We start from the raw sequence: 16,692 nt of genomic DNA, 5'->3' as shown, positions 1-16,692 counted from the left end.
TTGAGCTACATTCCCAACCCATTTTGCTTTAGCTTTTGTTTTAGTTAGGTCTCAAGCTTTTTGCCCAGGCTGACCTTAGACTGCAGTCCTCATGCTGGCCTCAAATGGCAATCCTATCTTTGCTTCCCAGGTAGCTGGGATTATAGGTATGAGTCATTGCACCCTCCCTTAGTACTTGCTTTTTTTTTTTTTGACACATCCTCCTGCCCACATCTCACCAACTAGCATTCTTAAATGCCCTCTCATTTTTCCCATTCCTCTTCTTTTTTTGTGGGCCCAGGCCCTTATAGCACTAATATGCTTCTTTCAGACACTTGCAGGGCCATTCATGATAATAATCATTGCCTCTCCTTTGCTCTCTACTTTTTCAAATCCCTATCAGCGTGCCTGGCATGCAGTGGATAGTGAATGGGAATCTGATGAATGAATGAATGAATGAATGAATGAAAGCTCCACCTACTTTGAATACCAGGAATTCTGTATTAGTAAATCCTTGCATATGAGGTTAAATTAAACATTACAGTTTATACTGGGCAGTGACGATCTAGGTTGCAAGCAGTTTTCTGGGAAATGTTGGATCCTTCTGAACTGCCTGCCTGAGAGATGCATTCTTTGGTTGTGGATGCCAAGGCTTCTGTTTTCAGAAGCACATGATGTTGATTTGAAATGGTTTTGTGAGTGTATCTCCAAAAATAAGAGGAGAGGAAAGGACAATTGGTATCTTTTTTTTTTTTTGGTGCTGGTGTTTGAACACAGGGCCTACACCTTAAGTCACTCCACCAGCCCTTTCTGTGTTAGGTATTTTTAAGATAGGGTCTCTCAAAACTATTTGCCCAGGCTGGCTTTGAACTGTGATCCTCCTGATCTCTGCCTCCTGAGTAGCTACGATTACAGGTATGAACCACCGGCACCCGGCGGTGTCTATTTTTTAAAAACAGACAATGAGGTAATGATATAACAGCTGTGTGATCTTTAATCTGGGAAACAAAGTCATGATAAATTAAACATTAGTGTGCTAGAATCATGAAAACACATCCCGTAGTTCAGGCCCAGCCAAAGACAGAATGGACGAGAACTGTACACATAATGGAAATTTAAGACCTCATTTCTCTGTATCCTTCTTAGCTCAGTGAAGAGTGGCAGGGAGAGAACTGTGAAATGCAATGGGCAACTATCTTTCTTTCTTAGTGACAAATAAATAAATGAAATTTTCTAGTACATAGTGTTCATATCTGGAATCCAAAAGTGAGTTACAAGGATGTTAGAAATAACCTGTCATTGTCTTTTATGGCCATTCCTTTTAAAAATAGCAACCTTAGAAATTGTATGCATGTTCTTGTAGGTGTTACATTCTTCTTGTCAGGGGTTCTAGAGCTTTTGTGACTCTTTAGAGGTAGAGTAAAAATGTCTCCTATTTAGTAATACCCCTGTGTCGTTATTGGTAGGTTCTTTGCCTTTGGTGTTTTGTCAATTAACATTTTGCACTGAGAGAAAAATGTTTCTGTGGCTTTATTTTCCTCTAATTACAGAAATCCTGTAGCTCAGTGCTGACATTCACAGTGGGAATTTTAATGCAACATTAATCTTGTGTCCAGTTTCTCCTGGTTCACTGTGTGTGGATGGCCCCTGTACACCTCACTGAAAAGCAGGGGTCACTGCATGTCTTGAGGCTGTGTGGTCCTAGCTGCCAATCAAAGGTAAACCCAAGAGAGTGAGTACCTGCAGTTCTTATTTCTGATGTGGCAACTGCTTAGACCTGGAGGTTTTAGGGTCTACATTAATTGAAAAGGAAAAAGAAGAATTCTGGTGTTTGAATAAATGAAATGATCATCTCCCTGTTCAGAAAAATTTTCTAGTGGGTAGAAAGTCTGGAGTCTTTTAAGAGAGTGTTTGGGAATCTAGCCTGAATAAAAAGTGTTTTTATAGTTTGGCTTCAGAAAAAAATGTGCAAATGTCTGTGTTCATAAATCCTTTGGTTGACTTCACCAGAAAAGCCTGATTGAGGCCTCCAGGGTCTCTAAGAAGTCAAAGCACTCTGTGCCAGCCCTAACATGTGAAATATAAGTGATAAAAGAAGTGTAGGGAAGTCAGAGAAGTTCTGACCTTTTCCCCCAGAATGACTGAATTCAAGTTGTTTAAAATTAGAACCATAAAATTACTTCAAAGCAAAGGAGAAAGGTATGAGGTTGTATTGCTTTGCTTCAAGATCTATTTCACCTGCATTTTGGGTAACTTTGCTGGGCAGAAAGCAATTAATTTCCTTACTTGGGGCCAGGTAAGTCTTTGGGAACTAGATCAAAATGAAGCACAATGCTGTCACCTGGTGACCACATTCTGAAATTACAAACTCCTGGGTTGCTGCCCTCCCTTTCTTGACCCTTCGCCCCCATTATTAGGCAATGTTATAAAATTTTAGAGTGAGCACAACATGAGAAAAAACTATATTCAGCTTCTCCAATTTACAGATAGAAAACTGAGACCTTAAGACGTTAAAGTGACACATTAGGGTGGCAGGCAGGTCTATGTCTTGCTGGTGCTGAATGAGTGTTATAAGATGGTACATGAAGCCTGTGGCAGGCCTGCAGTTTACAAGCTAGGAATCTTGCTAATCCTCAGTTTCTTCACATGTAAGAAGAGAATTCTGTTAGAATCTACCTCCTGGGGTGTTGGGAAGAGTGAATTACACAATACAGGAAATTTGCCTGACAATGATTAGTTACTGTTATTGTCTTTATGGGTGTTGTTACTTCTGTTGGTATTTTGTTTCAACAGAAATTCCTGGCTTCTGGAGGATTCTTTCTATATATCAAATTGCTTTCCAAGGGACAAATGTTAGTTGTCATTGCAAAGAGGCAGAACCAGAGCCAGTGGAGGCTCAACTGGACCCACAGAATATGGCCCAGGTTTGAAGGCAGCTGACATGGTACTTTAGTACTTGAGTGAAGGCTGTTTTCTCTGTGGCCTCTTACATTAGTCTTTTTTTCTTGCTATATGGAAATACCCAAGGCTGGATAGTTGATAAAGAGATTTATTGAACTTATGGCTTTGAAGGTTGAAAATCCTTCAAAAGCCTCTGGTGTGGGCCCCCTTGGCTGGGTCCCATTGCAGCAGATGGCATCATGGTGGGAGGGAGAGAGTGATCACATGGCAGACAGGAAGCCAGAAAGAGACTGGGGAAGGGACAATAATGACTTCCCACTAGGTCCTGTGTCTTAAAGATGCCTCCATCTTTAACATCACTATGTTGTGGGCCAAGCTACTGACACACGAACCCTTGGAAGACACACTCAAGCCATATCTAGTCATAGCAACTCCTGATGAAGCAGGATGCTAAGAATATGTGTGAGCTCAGTGCACTGCTAGGTATTCTCTAAGGTGAATTATTGATTATTCACAATAAGGATTATTGCTGCCCACATGGGGTGAGGAACCTAGGAGGCCACAGAAGCTCAGGAACCACCTGTTCTTTGACTTTCATCTGTTAGGCTGGGCAGAAGCTCAGGGGCCTCAGTGGACTGTTGTATTTCTTTCACTGGTGATTTGCATATAGGAGAGAGAGAGAGAGAGAGAGAGAGAGAGAGAGAGAGAGAGAGAGAGAGAGAGAGAGATTGGTTAAAAGTTAGAGCTTCAGAGATACACAATACCACATATGCTGTGTGAGAGCTTTCTATTAGTCTTGGCACCTCTAGGCAGTGCTTAAAACAGTTATCATCAAGCAATTGTTGTTCATGATGTCCATGAAGCTTACTTTGCCCTTAACATATTATCATCCATTATTATTTCTGGTTGACTTCAGATGCTTTCTGTATTTTCTAAAACAAGATGGTGGCACAATGTGTTTTTTTTTTTTTTTTTTAGGATAGGATATTTGAAAAAGGCACAATGCCTTAAAACCTGGGATGTACAATTTCACCTTCATTCTGCATACTTGCATGCAAGTTCTCCAAGTGATAAATAAGAGCAAATATAAACCAAAAAGCCTGTGTGGAGTCCTACAAATCCAGGACTTTTGAAGTCAGAGAGACAGACTAATGCTTGCAGAGAATCCATTACTTACAGCTTCTCATTCCAAAGCTACTGTGAACTTATTTTCCTCAACCAGCCCTTCATGGACACAGAACTCTGGAGTCTTATGGACTTCTGAAACCACCAGTGAAAGATAAAAGGTCTGAGTCAGAGCAATTAAAATATAGTGAAACATGGTATATCCCTAGGTTCTCCGTTGAATGCAAGAGATGCCAAATATGAATAATTGATGTAGAAGAACTATTTCTTCTCACCAATGCATTAGCACTGTCTTTTTGATAGTGAGTGAGTGAAAACCTACTGCTATTCCATGGGGAGTAGAAAACAGCATAGTGAATGGTGTCTGTTGCTAAGTTACAGAGTTGCTACTAATGAACACTAATTTTTATATTCATGAAAATGAGGAATCCTTGAGCTTTACTTTAGAATCAGAGCCATCCTAACTCTGCTGACTGTATTTGTCTGGATATAAGAAGTGGTGGTATCTAAAAGAATCGAAGTATAGTGTCTTTTTCTCTAATTTATTGAATGAAAATCATTTACCAGACAGTGTGCTGAGCCCTTTACATGAACTATTTCAGTTTCTGTAACATCAGTAGAATCTGGATTCCATTCCCATCCCAATTCTTACAGGTGGGGAAACTGAGGCACCAAGAATTATGGTTAATAAGATTAGTTAGACATAGGTGCTAAAGCCTATGTTATTGATGTCAACTCGATACTTGGTTCATCTTTATGGTTTTAATCATTTCTGATTGAAATGAATGTATAATTACAGAAGAGAGTATTAATAAAACTTTTAGAGAAAAAAGGGGAGGGACTCCATTGCAAAAGGAGCAGTAATTCTGAGCAGACAGAGCTCATTTAAGGACTTCCTTTGCTGGGATTTGAGGACAAGCTGGTTTATCCTACCATATTTAATTTTCCTTATTTTAAAATGAGGTTACTCACTACTCACTCATAAGAATGATTGAAATGGGGATTATAAAGTGTGCGTAAATGCGGAATAATTAGAACCCTTATGTACAGCTGATGGCAGTAAAAATTGGTGCAACTACTTTGGAAAACTGGCAATATTGACTAAAACTGAGTATGTGTGTCACAGATGATAAAAATGCTCTAAAATGTCTATACTAGCTCTATCCTTAATAGCTCGAAATTATTTAAATATCCACCAACAGTGATGAATAAAAATTGTGGGGTATTCATTAGATGGAATATAGATATTGAATGTAAAAATGTATAATAACTATGCACAATGAGATGTCTGAATCTTACAAAATGATGTTGAAGAAAATAATTGAAAACTGCAGATGTACGTAACAAATTATTCCACTTCTCTGAAGTTTGGAAACAGGGAAAATTAGTCAATCTGCTGAAAGCATGGTGCCAAGCCTTGTGGAGGGGGCAGACTACTGAAATTGCAGGATCTTCTGGGCCTGGTAATATTGTATCTTGTTTTTGTTTGTTTGTTTGTTTGTTTGTTTGTTTTACTTGCTTTTCTGTGACTGCTGAACATGCTGTGTTCAGTTTGGGAACACCCACTGAGCTTTGCAATGAGGATATATGCACTTTATTGCATGGGTATTATATGTTAATAAAAAGCCTTAAAATTGTTGTGAAAATGAATTAATTTAGGTTCCTGAGCTAGATCAACCATTCAACCCATATATTTCCCCTTAGTAGAGTATTATGAGCATACTGTTGAGGGAGAACCTGGAAACTGGAGGCCACTGGACTTGAGGAAATAAGAAGTCAAGAGGCAGCTAGAGAGGAGAAGAGAGGAGGCATAGCATCCCCAGAGTAGGAATGGCCCATAGAAGAGGTCTAGGTTAGAGATGGATACAACATGGGTCTGGGGTGGAGCCAGACAATAGAGGCCACCTTAGTACTGTCAAAGAGCATGTAGGAAGGCCAAAAGGCCATAACGTGGATGCTGGAGTGGGGTGAAGGAGATTAGAGAGCCAGCCAAGAGCCCTTTCACGTCAGTGGAAGTTGCAGTAGAGTAAAGGGCTCCTGCATCTAATATCTTGGAAGAGGAGGTGGCAGAGGTCATGCTGGGCAGCTGATATGGGGTAGAAGCTAAAGGTTGTATTTATACTGCTGAGGAACTACATCTTCTTGCCTTGAATGCTCCTTTCACATCTAAACTCCACAGGAACAAATCTGTCTGCTCTAAAATCATATTTTTAATCCACACACAGTATGTTCCTTCCTCCTTACCCACAGTTTCCCTTTCTGCAGCTTCAGTTACCTATGTTCAACTATGGTCTGAAACCATATGCAGTATTTGTATAAGATCTATCTATCCATCTATTTGTCTATCTGTCTATCTATCTATCTTTGTATATCTTATCCTTATACAAATATGATATATATGACAACATCTAAACAACTTATTATATATTTCTGTAATTGTTCTCTTTTATTATTATTGTTTCATACTGTACCTAATTTCTGTATTAAACTTTACTATAGGTACGCATAGGAAGAACTATTGTATATGTAGGGCTCAGTCCTATCCCAGATTGAAGGCATCCACTGGGGGTCTTGGGACCTTGTGGATAAGGAGGGACTGTGACCATGGTAAATAAACAAGTGGGAGTTCAAGGCTGTGGATGCTACCATGCTGTCTGTGAATGGAGTCATTCAACTCACAGAGACTCAGTTTCCTCAGCCAGCAAAAGACATGATTCAGACATGCCAGCAGAGGACAGAGTGTCAGAATAAATGTGATAATGGACTCAAGAGTGCCTTGAAAATGTGCAGAACTGGAAAAATTTAGGATGGTATGTCTCATGGTCAATTGAAATCAAATGGTGTAGAATAAAAAAACCCCACTATTTTCCTATTTCCTTCTGCCTTTTAGGGAGGACACCAAATTTCTCTTGATTCATTTTGTTGCTGTATTATACCATTTCTCTTTTTAAGTTCCAAATCTATGCTCTATAGAGTTTCTTGCAGACTCATTCTTTCAGAGTCACTATGATGCTCACGAGTAGTCTCTGAACTGAAATCCCTATGAATTATTTTATTTGGACCCTGAAGTGCTGAGACAGAGTGAGCTCTGCTGATGCTGATGTCTGGAGCTTACTCAGCCACATAAGCAACCTACTTTAAGCCTCTTCTACATCTTGTGAATTTGTGCAGAGGTAGCCGGGAGAGACAAGCATGGAAATCTGATCTAACCATCTGACCTTGACATGTACTGAATTTTCCTCTCTGTCCCATTGACTCAAATGCTGGTCAGGCAAATGATCTAATGTGTTTGTATCCTTTTCTGTTTTAAAAAGCACCAGGGTGTATGCCAAGATTTCTTTAGTTTTAAAAAGCCAAACAAAACCAAACCTGTGTTTCTTTTTGCAGTAATAACCACAAAAAGAATGCCCAAAAGTGAGAAGTTTTCATTCTGTAATGAATTTCTGTAACATTCAGGTTCACAAGGGGATGCAATGTGTGTGAACTCTAATCCAACTATAGTTTTGAGCTTCTGCTACATATTAGACATGGACTAGGTACACCACATTCATCACTTGGGGGTTGGATAGGGTAGATGTTGGAGCTGGTAACAGCTTTTTGAGTTTGCTTGGACTAGAAAGAATGTCTTAGTTTGTGTTTCCTAAGAAATAAACCCTGAGATAGAATTTGATTACAAGACATTTATTTGGGAGGCAGTCTTGGCAAACAACAGCCGGAGACTGGAGGATTTAGAAAGGGAAGAGAAGGAAGCTCAGAAAGGGTGTATAATCAAAGAAGGCAAATGGAATGTAATTCTGCTGGGGGGGGGGTTCTCTAGAAAAGCAAATGCATGTCTCAGAGTGATCTCACCGTCTGTCTGTCTCCTTTTCATGGTAGCACCTCCCAGGGGTGAAGCTTCCTTCAATTTTGCCCTCAAAAATTGCAGGTGCTGGCAGTTCAGAGTTGGTAAAGCACTGGAGGAAGTGTAAGTGCCTAGGTAATGTGGTTAGGGTGACCACAGTGCACGCTGCCCAAGGAGGAGGACCAGCGCCACACGTTTGGCATTCCCCAGCCTTCTCCACTTACAAATCTAAGTTTGGTAAGAGAGGGGGACACTCAAATGTTCTGGCAAAGGATTAGGTGAAAACCATCTTTACCTGAGTCTTTTAAACATGTCTGACATGTCACCTAGATGGTCTGTGAGTAGCTCAATTCTAGAGGTGAAGAAGTATCACTGTCAGGGGCATCAGCACTCTGAAGCTTGGACAGGTCCCTGAGGGAGATGAGCAGAGGGAATGTTCAGATACTATTTGTTTTTATACAGGGATTTTAATTCCATTCCAGGAAAGACACCCAGAGGCTAAAAATAAACTATGGGGCCTGGTTATTGTAGCTCACATCTGTAATCCCAGCTACTCAGGAGGCATAGATTAGGAGGATCAGTTTAAGGCCGTCCTGGGCAAAAAGTTAGCAGAGAGCCCTTTTCAATAAGTTGTTCATAATGACATGCACCTGTCATCAGCTAACTGGGAGATATAAATATGATTGTGGTTCAGGCCAGCCCAGGCAAAAACACGAAACCCTATTCAAAAACTAACTAAAGGAAAAAGGCTGGGAGCCTGATTCAAGGCCCTGAGTTCAAACCCCACTACTACCAAACCAAACCAAACCAAACAGAAACAAAAAGAAACAAACTATGGACCTTCAAGACCCACCCCTCTAGTATCAAGCCATAAATTTTGTACCTCTGTTGGTGAGCAAAGGTGGCCAAAGCAAATAAGTGAGGCAAGAGCCCCACTCCCAATGCCTGGAGTTCAGCTAGGGAAACACAGAGCAGTTGATTAAGGTTCTAGGGCCAGGCTGGTAGTCATCCTGGCTCAGCCATTATGAGGCTTCAGAATCTTGAACTCTCTGTGACTTGGTTTCCTCATGGCATGCCTACCCATGGGACTGTAGTGGGGATTACAGCCATGCCTGTAATGAAAGCCATTATTGTGGAAGCTGTGTGCCCTCAACAGGGGCAGCCCTAGGGCTGTCTTATAGTAAATTGAAAGAGAACAGGAAGAAGCAATTTAAAGAGGAAAATCTAGAGTTGGTACAAATCTCTAGCTGTTCTCACAGTTCATGTTTGTATGTTGTATATGTGTAGATATGTAAGTGTTCCTTGAGAATTTTTACCTTTAACCTGTTACCCTCCATTCCCCATTTTCACAGGAGACCACTTTTATGAGTCTCCTATATATACTTCCAGTTTCTTTATGCAAAAGCAAGAAAATATGAATATGTATTTAAAATTTATCCTGCAGGAGATGTTTAAAATGGACAATAACAATAGCTAACATTCTATTAAGTATTAAGTATATACCAACTTATTTGGATGTATTAGATAAAGAAATTAAATTCAGAGCTAAATAACTTCTCCAAGATTATTTTAAAAAGTAAGTTGGAAACTAGTGGAGTGGCTCAAATGGTAAAGAGCAAGCATGAGACCCTGAGTTCAAACCTCATTACCATAAAAAAAGTAAGTTGAGTGACAAAATTGAAACCATGTTGCGTCCACCATCTGGGTTGTTGGCCATTATGATATACTACCCTTTAGAAAATAATTCAAATTTGTAGAAAGAATGTTCTTATTATCTCCAAAGAATAATCTTTCAACTAGCTCTCCTCCTAGTAACAATTCCTTTACAGCCAAAACTTTTAGGGCTGGATAAGTCATTACAAGAAAAGAGCAATCTCTTGACACAGGGCTCAGCTGCAGACTGAGCAGCACTTGCTCGCCGAGTCTCCTGCAGGATTGAATTAGACCAGAGTGATGTGCAGAGTCTGCGTGAGAACAGACTGCCATGAGCTGAGTCCACTGTGTTGCTCTCACAACATTATTCAACCCCTGATAAAGTTATAATTTTCACACCACCAGCTCTTCCTTTAAGTTGAAATTCCTCTATCCAAAACCTGCTTTTCCATCTGGCCTTCCCAAAGGTACCTCAAATACAAAATATTTAAGATATATGTCTCAGTCATCTTGGGCTCCTAGAACAGGACACCACAGTCTGTGTGGCTTAAACAACAAACATTTATTTCTCACATTTTTGGAAGCTGGAAAGTTCAAGATCAAGATCAAGGTTAAAGCCAGATGTGGGGGAGTGAGGGCTCTTTCTAATGAGAAAGAGAGAGAGAGAGAGAGAGAGAGAGAGAGAGAGAGAGAGAGAGAGAGAGAGAGAGAGAGAGACACAGAGAGAGAGACAGACAGAGAGAAAGAGAAAGATCTTTCCTTCTCTTTTTAAAAGTCCATAAATCTTACCCTAAGGGCCCTACCTTTGTGAGATATTCTAACTTTACCTTCCAAAGGCCTCATCTTCAAATACCATCTCTTTGGATGTTAGGGCTTCCACACATAGATTTTGAAGGAATACAAACATTGAGACTATAACTGAATCTCACCATCTCTACCTCTTAATTCCTCAAACTTATTTATTTTCCTGCATTTCTTATTTTTTGTTGCCATAACTGTCCAACCTGTCTTCTCCCTTACTTCTCCTGTTATAGGTTAGATTTGAATGGCCCCTAAAGGTCCATGTATTGAAAGCTTGGTCCTTCAACTTGGGGTGGTGTTTTTGGGAAGCAGTAGAACATTTAGGAGGTGGGGCCTAGTGAGGGGTCCTTAAGTCATTGGGAGTGTGGCCTTGAAGGGGATTGAGGGACCCAGGTCCCTTCTCTTTCTCTTTTTGAGTTGATTACACTCTGCCACATGGTATGCTGCCTTGCCACAAATCCAAAGAAATGGGGCCAATGGATCATGGACTGAAGCTCCTAATACTGTGAGTCAAAATAAACCTTTTCTCATTAAAAGTTAATCTCAGGTTATGTCATTATATGACACAAAGTTAGCTTAGAAGTCCTACCATCGTAAGACATGCATATCATATTTTTCATGTTATTTTCAAATCTGCTATTTTCTTTCCATGTATTATGGTCTGAATTCTGTTCACCACAAGTTCACGTGTTGAAATCTTAACCTAAGTATCTCAGAACGTGATCTTATTTGAAGAGAGGATCTTTATAGAGGTAGTCAAGATAAAATGAGTTTATCAGGATGAGTCCTGATCCAGCATGAACATTTCTTTTTTATAAAAAGGTGAGATTTAGATACAGAGACAGATAATGAGGACAGAGGAAAGATGATATAAAGAGGACTATGAAGAGACACCATCTACAAACTAAGGAGAGAGGCCTGGAACAGATCCTTCCCCTATAACTCTTAGAAGAAACCAGCCCTGCCAACATACTGCATTAGCTGTTGGCTGATGCATTTCTGTTGTTTAAGCCATGTGATCTGTGGCACTTTGTTATGGCAGCTGTAGCCAACTATGACACCATCTCTGTCTCTGTTGAAATTGGCCAGCCCTTTTTACAGGACTCTGCAGTGCAGAGCAATAAGCTTCCAGAAATGCCATGTTCTAATCCCCCAGTACTCTGAGTGGGATACCCTACATGACAAAAGGGACTTTGTATTTTTTGATTAAGTTGAGTTTTCTGTTTTCTTTTTGGTGGTGTTGGGAACTAAACCTAGGGCTTCATGTCTGCTAAGCATGCACTCTACCGCAGGGCGATATCCCAGCCCTAAGTTAAGTATTTTGAGATGGGGAGGTGCAAGTGTATTACCAAAAACTATTCTAAAATGAGAGACAGCCTGAAGTAACTTAATTATACTCACAAATTGTTTTAGTGCATTTGCTACTCCTATTGCAGAATTCTAAAGAGTGGGTAATTTGTAAGAAGGGAAATTTATTTCTCACAGTTTGGGATGTTGGGAAGTCCAAGAGCATAGCACCAGTGTCTGGAGAAGGTCCCTATTCTGCATGATAACATGGCAGAAGGGCAAACAAACAGACATGAGGCTGAGGAGAAAGATCAGGTTAATTCACTTTTGTAATAAATCCACTTTCACAATAACCAACACTCTCCCAGGATAATGGCATTAGTCTATTTATGAGAACAGAGCCCTCATGACCAAATCACCTTTTAAAGGGGTCACCTCTTAATATTGTTAAAATGACAATTAAATTTCAATGTGAATTTTGGAGGGAATATTCAAACCATGGAACTAATGATCATAGAACATTTAAATATATCATATGAAATCATCCTACCTAAATGTGTGCCCAACTCAATTTCCTCTCCTAACCCCAAATTCTCATGGCTACTTCCTTAGGTGATGGGGAATGAAATGGGTTGGAGTGGAAAAACACAGAATCTTCACACTCTTAAGGTTAAGGTATTTTAGTTTTGCACATTTTACAGAAACATACAGCATTTCTGCACTTCTCTCAGGACCATGAAAAGTGGGTGCAGATGAGGGCCTTAGAAAGTTATTAGTTTCATGATCAATCTACCTCTGATTGTCCACACATATGAGAGCACTGTTTGACCTTAAGGATGATTCTGAAGGTCAAAGAGCAAATCATGCAAGAGATGAAAGCTGTAGTGCTTATTGTAACCAATAGTAAATAGCAAGAAATAAAGAGAAGTGATTTGCAAAATAAATGCTCTTGCAATCTTGGTTTGACTCATCCAGAGTATCATTAATAATGTTGATGAGTATTTAGCCAATATTCATTCAAGATGAGGCCAGGGATTGGTTTCAGAATTTTAAGCATAACAAAGTACTATAAATCAGGAAAACAAGATGATTTTGTGGGTTTGAAGCACCTTCTATAGTGTATCAATAGATAAGTGTATGTACATCAGTCAGGGCTGAACAGGGGTTGGAAGATGGTCCTTACTATCTGTCTTTGTAAATAAAGTTTTATTGGAACACAGACATGCTCATTCACCTACAAAACTCTCTGGCTGCTTTTGTGCTATAGTGGCAGTTGAATAAATGTAGCCAAGACAATATGGCTGACAAAGCTTGAATAGTTGCTCTCTAGCCCTTTACTGAAAAAGTGTGCCAACTCCCTTATCCAGAAGGAAACAGAAGGCACACGCCAAAGATTTAATGAAAATTATTCAATGATGGAACTCTTCACAGATATGTGGATGAGTATGAGGAACCATGAAGAAGAGGAGGTACAGAGACCAGCATCAGCAGGAAGCAGTTATCACTCCTAGGCCTGCAAGTGCCTTGGAGGAAGCAGTGTTACCAGAGCTCATTCAGAGCTGCAGACTTAGAGGAATCCTGGAGAAAGGACAGTGTGTAATCTGACCTCCTGTCTCAGTTTGCTTGACTTCCATACCCAAAGCTGCACAGTGGGTGGCCTAAACAAAGGAAGTTTATTTTTTCATGTTTTGGATGACAGAAGTTCAAAATTGAGGCCTAGAAGGATTCAGCTTTAGGGAAGGGTTCCTAGCTTGCAGAGGGTTACATTGTCCTTTCATGGCATTTCCTTTGAGCATGTGCAGGAAGAGAAGGAAGTACAGGGAAGGGGGAGAGGAGAGGGGGGAGGGGGAAGGGGGCTGGGAGAGAGGGAGAGAGAGATCTTATTTTTCTTATAAGGTCACAAATCTTATTGGATTAGAGCCCCACCTTTTTTCAGTTAATAGATTGTTTTCATTATTTTTATTGTTGTGCTGGGTGTGGGTACATTGTAGCATTTATAAAGTTCTAACATTGTATCAAATATATCATACTTGAATTTCACCCCCTCCACTTCTCTCCCCCCACCACCCTCCCGTGATTCCTGGAACAGATATCATTTTTGCATTTACATACACGTGTATACATTGTTTGTACCATATTCATCCTCTTGTCCCTTTCCCTGCCACTTCCCCCCCCACTGATGCCAACTGTGTTTCCCCCTGCCCCCCCACAGAACTTGTTCTGCTCTTCTATTCTCTGATTTTGTAGAAGAAAAAACATAAAAGATAAAACGAGAAACATGACGTTTTGCAAGTTTGAGATAAAGATAGCTACACAGGGAGCTTCCTTGTGTTGTTCCCATGCATATGTGTACTACAGCTCCAATTGATTCTCCTCTTCCAGTCCTCTTCACTCCTCCCTAGTCCACTTCTCATGGTGGCCCTGGCCAGTTTAAAATTTCTATATTCATTCCTGTACAGTGAGCACATCAACCACATTCAAGTTTTTGATTTCCCTCCCTGGCCCTATCCTTCCCTTGCACAGCCTCACCTTAGTGTGACCTGTGCCCCATAATATTGCTGTATTTGTTTTAGGTCTACAATCCACATGTGAGGGACATTGTGCGGCTTTTGGCCTTCTGAGCCTGGCTAACTTCACTTAAAGATGATGTTCTCCAGTTCCATCCATTTACCTGCAAAAAACAAAATTTCATTTTTCTTTGTGGCTAAGTAAAATTCCATTGTGCATAAATACCACATTTTCCTAATCCATTTGTCAGTCGTGGGGCATCTTGGTTGTTTCCATAGCTTAGCTATTGTGAATAGTGCTGCAGTAAACATGGGTGTGCAGGTGCCTCTGGAGTAACCTGAGTCGCATTCCTTTGGGTATATCCCTAGGAGTAGTATTGCTGGATTGTATAACAGATCTACTTCTAGTTTTTTAAAGGACCTTCCATACTGTTTTGCACAGTGGTTGTACTAGCTTATATTCCCACCAGCAGTGTATGGTGGCAATGCAATCTAGTACATTCCCTTCCCCACCACTAATTCTCACCAATATTTGTTGGTGGTAGTGTTCTTGATGATAACTATTCTAACGGGAATGGGGTGGAATCTTAGTGTGGTTTTGATTTGCATTTCCTTTATGGCCAGGGATGGTGGGCATTTTTTTAATGTGTTTTTTTAGCCATTTGGACTTCTTCCTTTGAAAAAGTTCTGTTCAATTCAGTTGCCCATTTCTTTATTGGGTCATTGATTTTGGGGGAGTTTAGTTTTTTGAAATCCCTGTATATTCTGGTGGTCAGTCCTTTGTCTGATGTATAGCTAGCAAAGATTTTCTTCCATTCTGTGGGAATTTAGAAACCTCTTCAATTTAGAAACCATTTCTTTTATTGTGTAGAAGCTTTTTAATTTCAAGTAGTTCCATTTGTCCATCCTTTCTCTTAGTTACTGAGCTGCTTGAGTTCTACTGAGGAAGTCCTTGCCTATGCCTGTTGCTTCCAGTATTCCCTGCTTTTTCCTATACTAGCTTCAAGGTTTCAGGTCTGATATTAAGGTCCTTAATCAAGTTTGAGTTGATACTTGCACAGGGAGCCCTACCCTTATTACCTCTTACCTTAACTATTTCTTTTCTCTAAATACAATCACACTGGAGGTGACGCTTTCACTGGATTTTGATGGGACACATACAAACAATTCACAGCACCCTTTTATTCCTTATCTCCTCATTCCTCTCATGGGCTCAACCCATCAGGAAGCCAGAGTTCAGGGAGCCCAGAGGAGCAGCCAAGACAGATTAGGCTTCTGGTCACAGAGTGGGGAAGAGAAGATGGGATAGGGATGGTAGGTCAGAGGGGCAGGGAGGCAAACAGAGAACAATCAAGACAAAGGGCACATTCAATGTCACTGAAAGAAAGAAGAAAGAGAAAGAGAAAGGAGACAGGAGAGAAAGAGAGAGAGAAGATAAAGAGGAAGGAAGGAAGGAAGGAAGGAAGGAAGGAAGGGAGGAAGGAAGGAAGGAAGGAAGGAGGCTTTCTATAGAATATAGGTCCACAAAGACAAATGGAACATGCCTTCTTTCAAAATTTACAAGGATTCCTTCCCACTCTTACTTAGTGGAAATACACTTGGAACCTGCAAGCTCAAATTTCTCATAAAATGCAAAGTTCTAAAAACAGCCTTTTGGAGTTTAATCTATTGGTGAGCAGAGGGTTACAGCAGTTGACTTGCAATTAAGATAGGCTGCCTTTAAGTTAATTATAGATCAGTGGTTTGAAAAGCTAGATTTTCAATTTTCTAGAACATTTATTAAGTGCTTGTGAAAAAGCGTATGGCTAAATGCTCTGCAAGATAGAGGGTTTGTATAAGATGGGTTATGAAGCAGGTACCCAAATCCCTCCGTCGGGAACAGGATTTGAGCAGACCTATAGGATTGCAGAGTCAAGACAATTCCTTTTTGAGCGGATTGACCAAAGTATGTGCACATACCAGCATTTAAGGTACCTTGTTTTTCAGGAAGGGAACAAAATGGTTTGATCCTTAGGTGTGTTTTTGAGCCCAGCCTGTGTACTTATATCTCTCACCACTAGATGGCAGGCACGACCCGGGAAGATTTCAGTCTCAAGCCTCAGTGATCTGGCCTGCCTAAAGAGAGGTTAATGGGTGATACCTGAGAATCTAAGCTTCAATAATAGCTATTCCTCGTTGTTCTTGCTCTCACTTTAGAGACAATCCCTCTCAGTCTATTGAAAGTGTATCCCTTTCCTAATAAACGTTACTGTTACCTTTCATGAAAAAAATAATAATAGCGATTTCTATGAGAGGTCAAAAGCATCACATCCAAGGACAATTGAGTAGCTAGGAGAAGTCATGGGGAGGTAAGGAAGGAGGTAAACACCTCTGAGCAAAAAGTCTAGAGAAGGATATGGGGTTGTTTTAATAGAGTTGTGGCATGGAAAACAAACCACAGTGACAAGAGAAAGTAAGAGGAACCAGAAGACTGGGTAAAAAAAGCAAAGGTGAAAGGCTATGAGCTACTTAGGCAACAGAGTCTGCAGGAAGTCAGGCAGAGAAGGAGGGTGCCAGAGGCAATGAGAGAAGTCAGGTCTAAGTTTATGCTTATCCAGG

The sequence above is a fragment of the Castor canadensis genome, chromosome 4 (genome assembly GCF_047511655.1).
Source record: "Castor canadensis chromosome 4, mCasCan1.hap1v2, whole genome shotgun sequence".
Taxonomy (NCBI): Eukaryota; Metazoa; Chordata; class Mammalia; order Rodentia; family Castoridae; genus Castor; species Castor canadensis.
The sequence above is the reverse complement of the archived record's forward strand: the minus strand, read 5'-3'. Positions refer to the sequence as shown.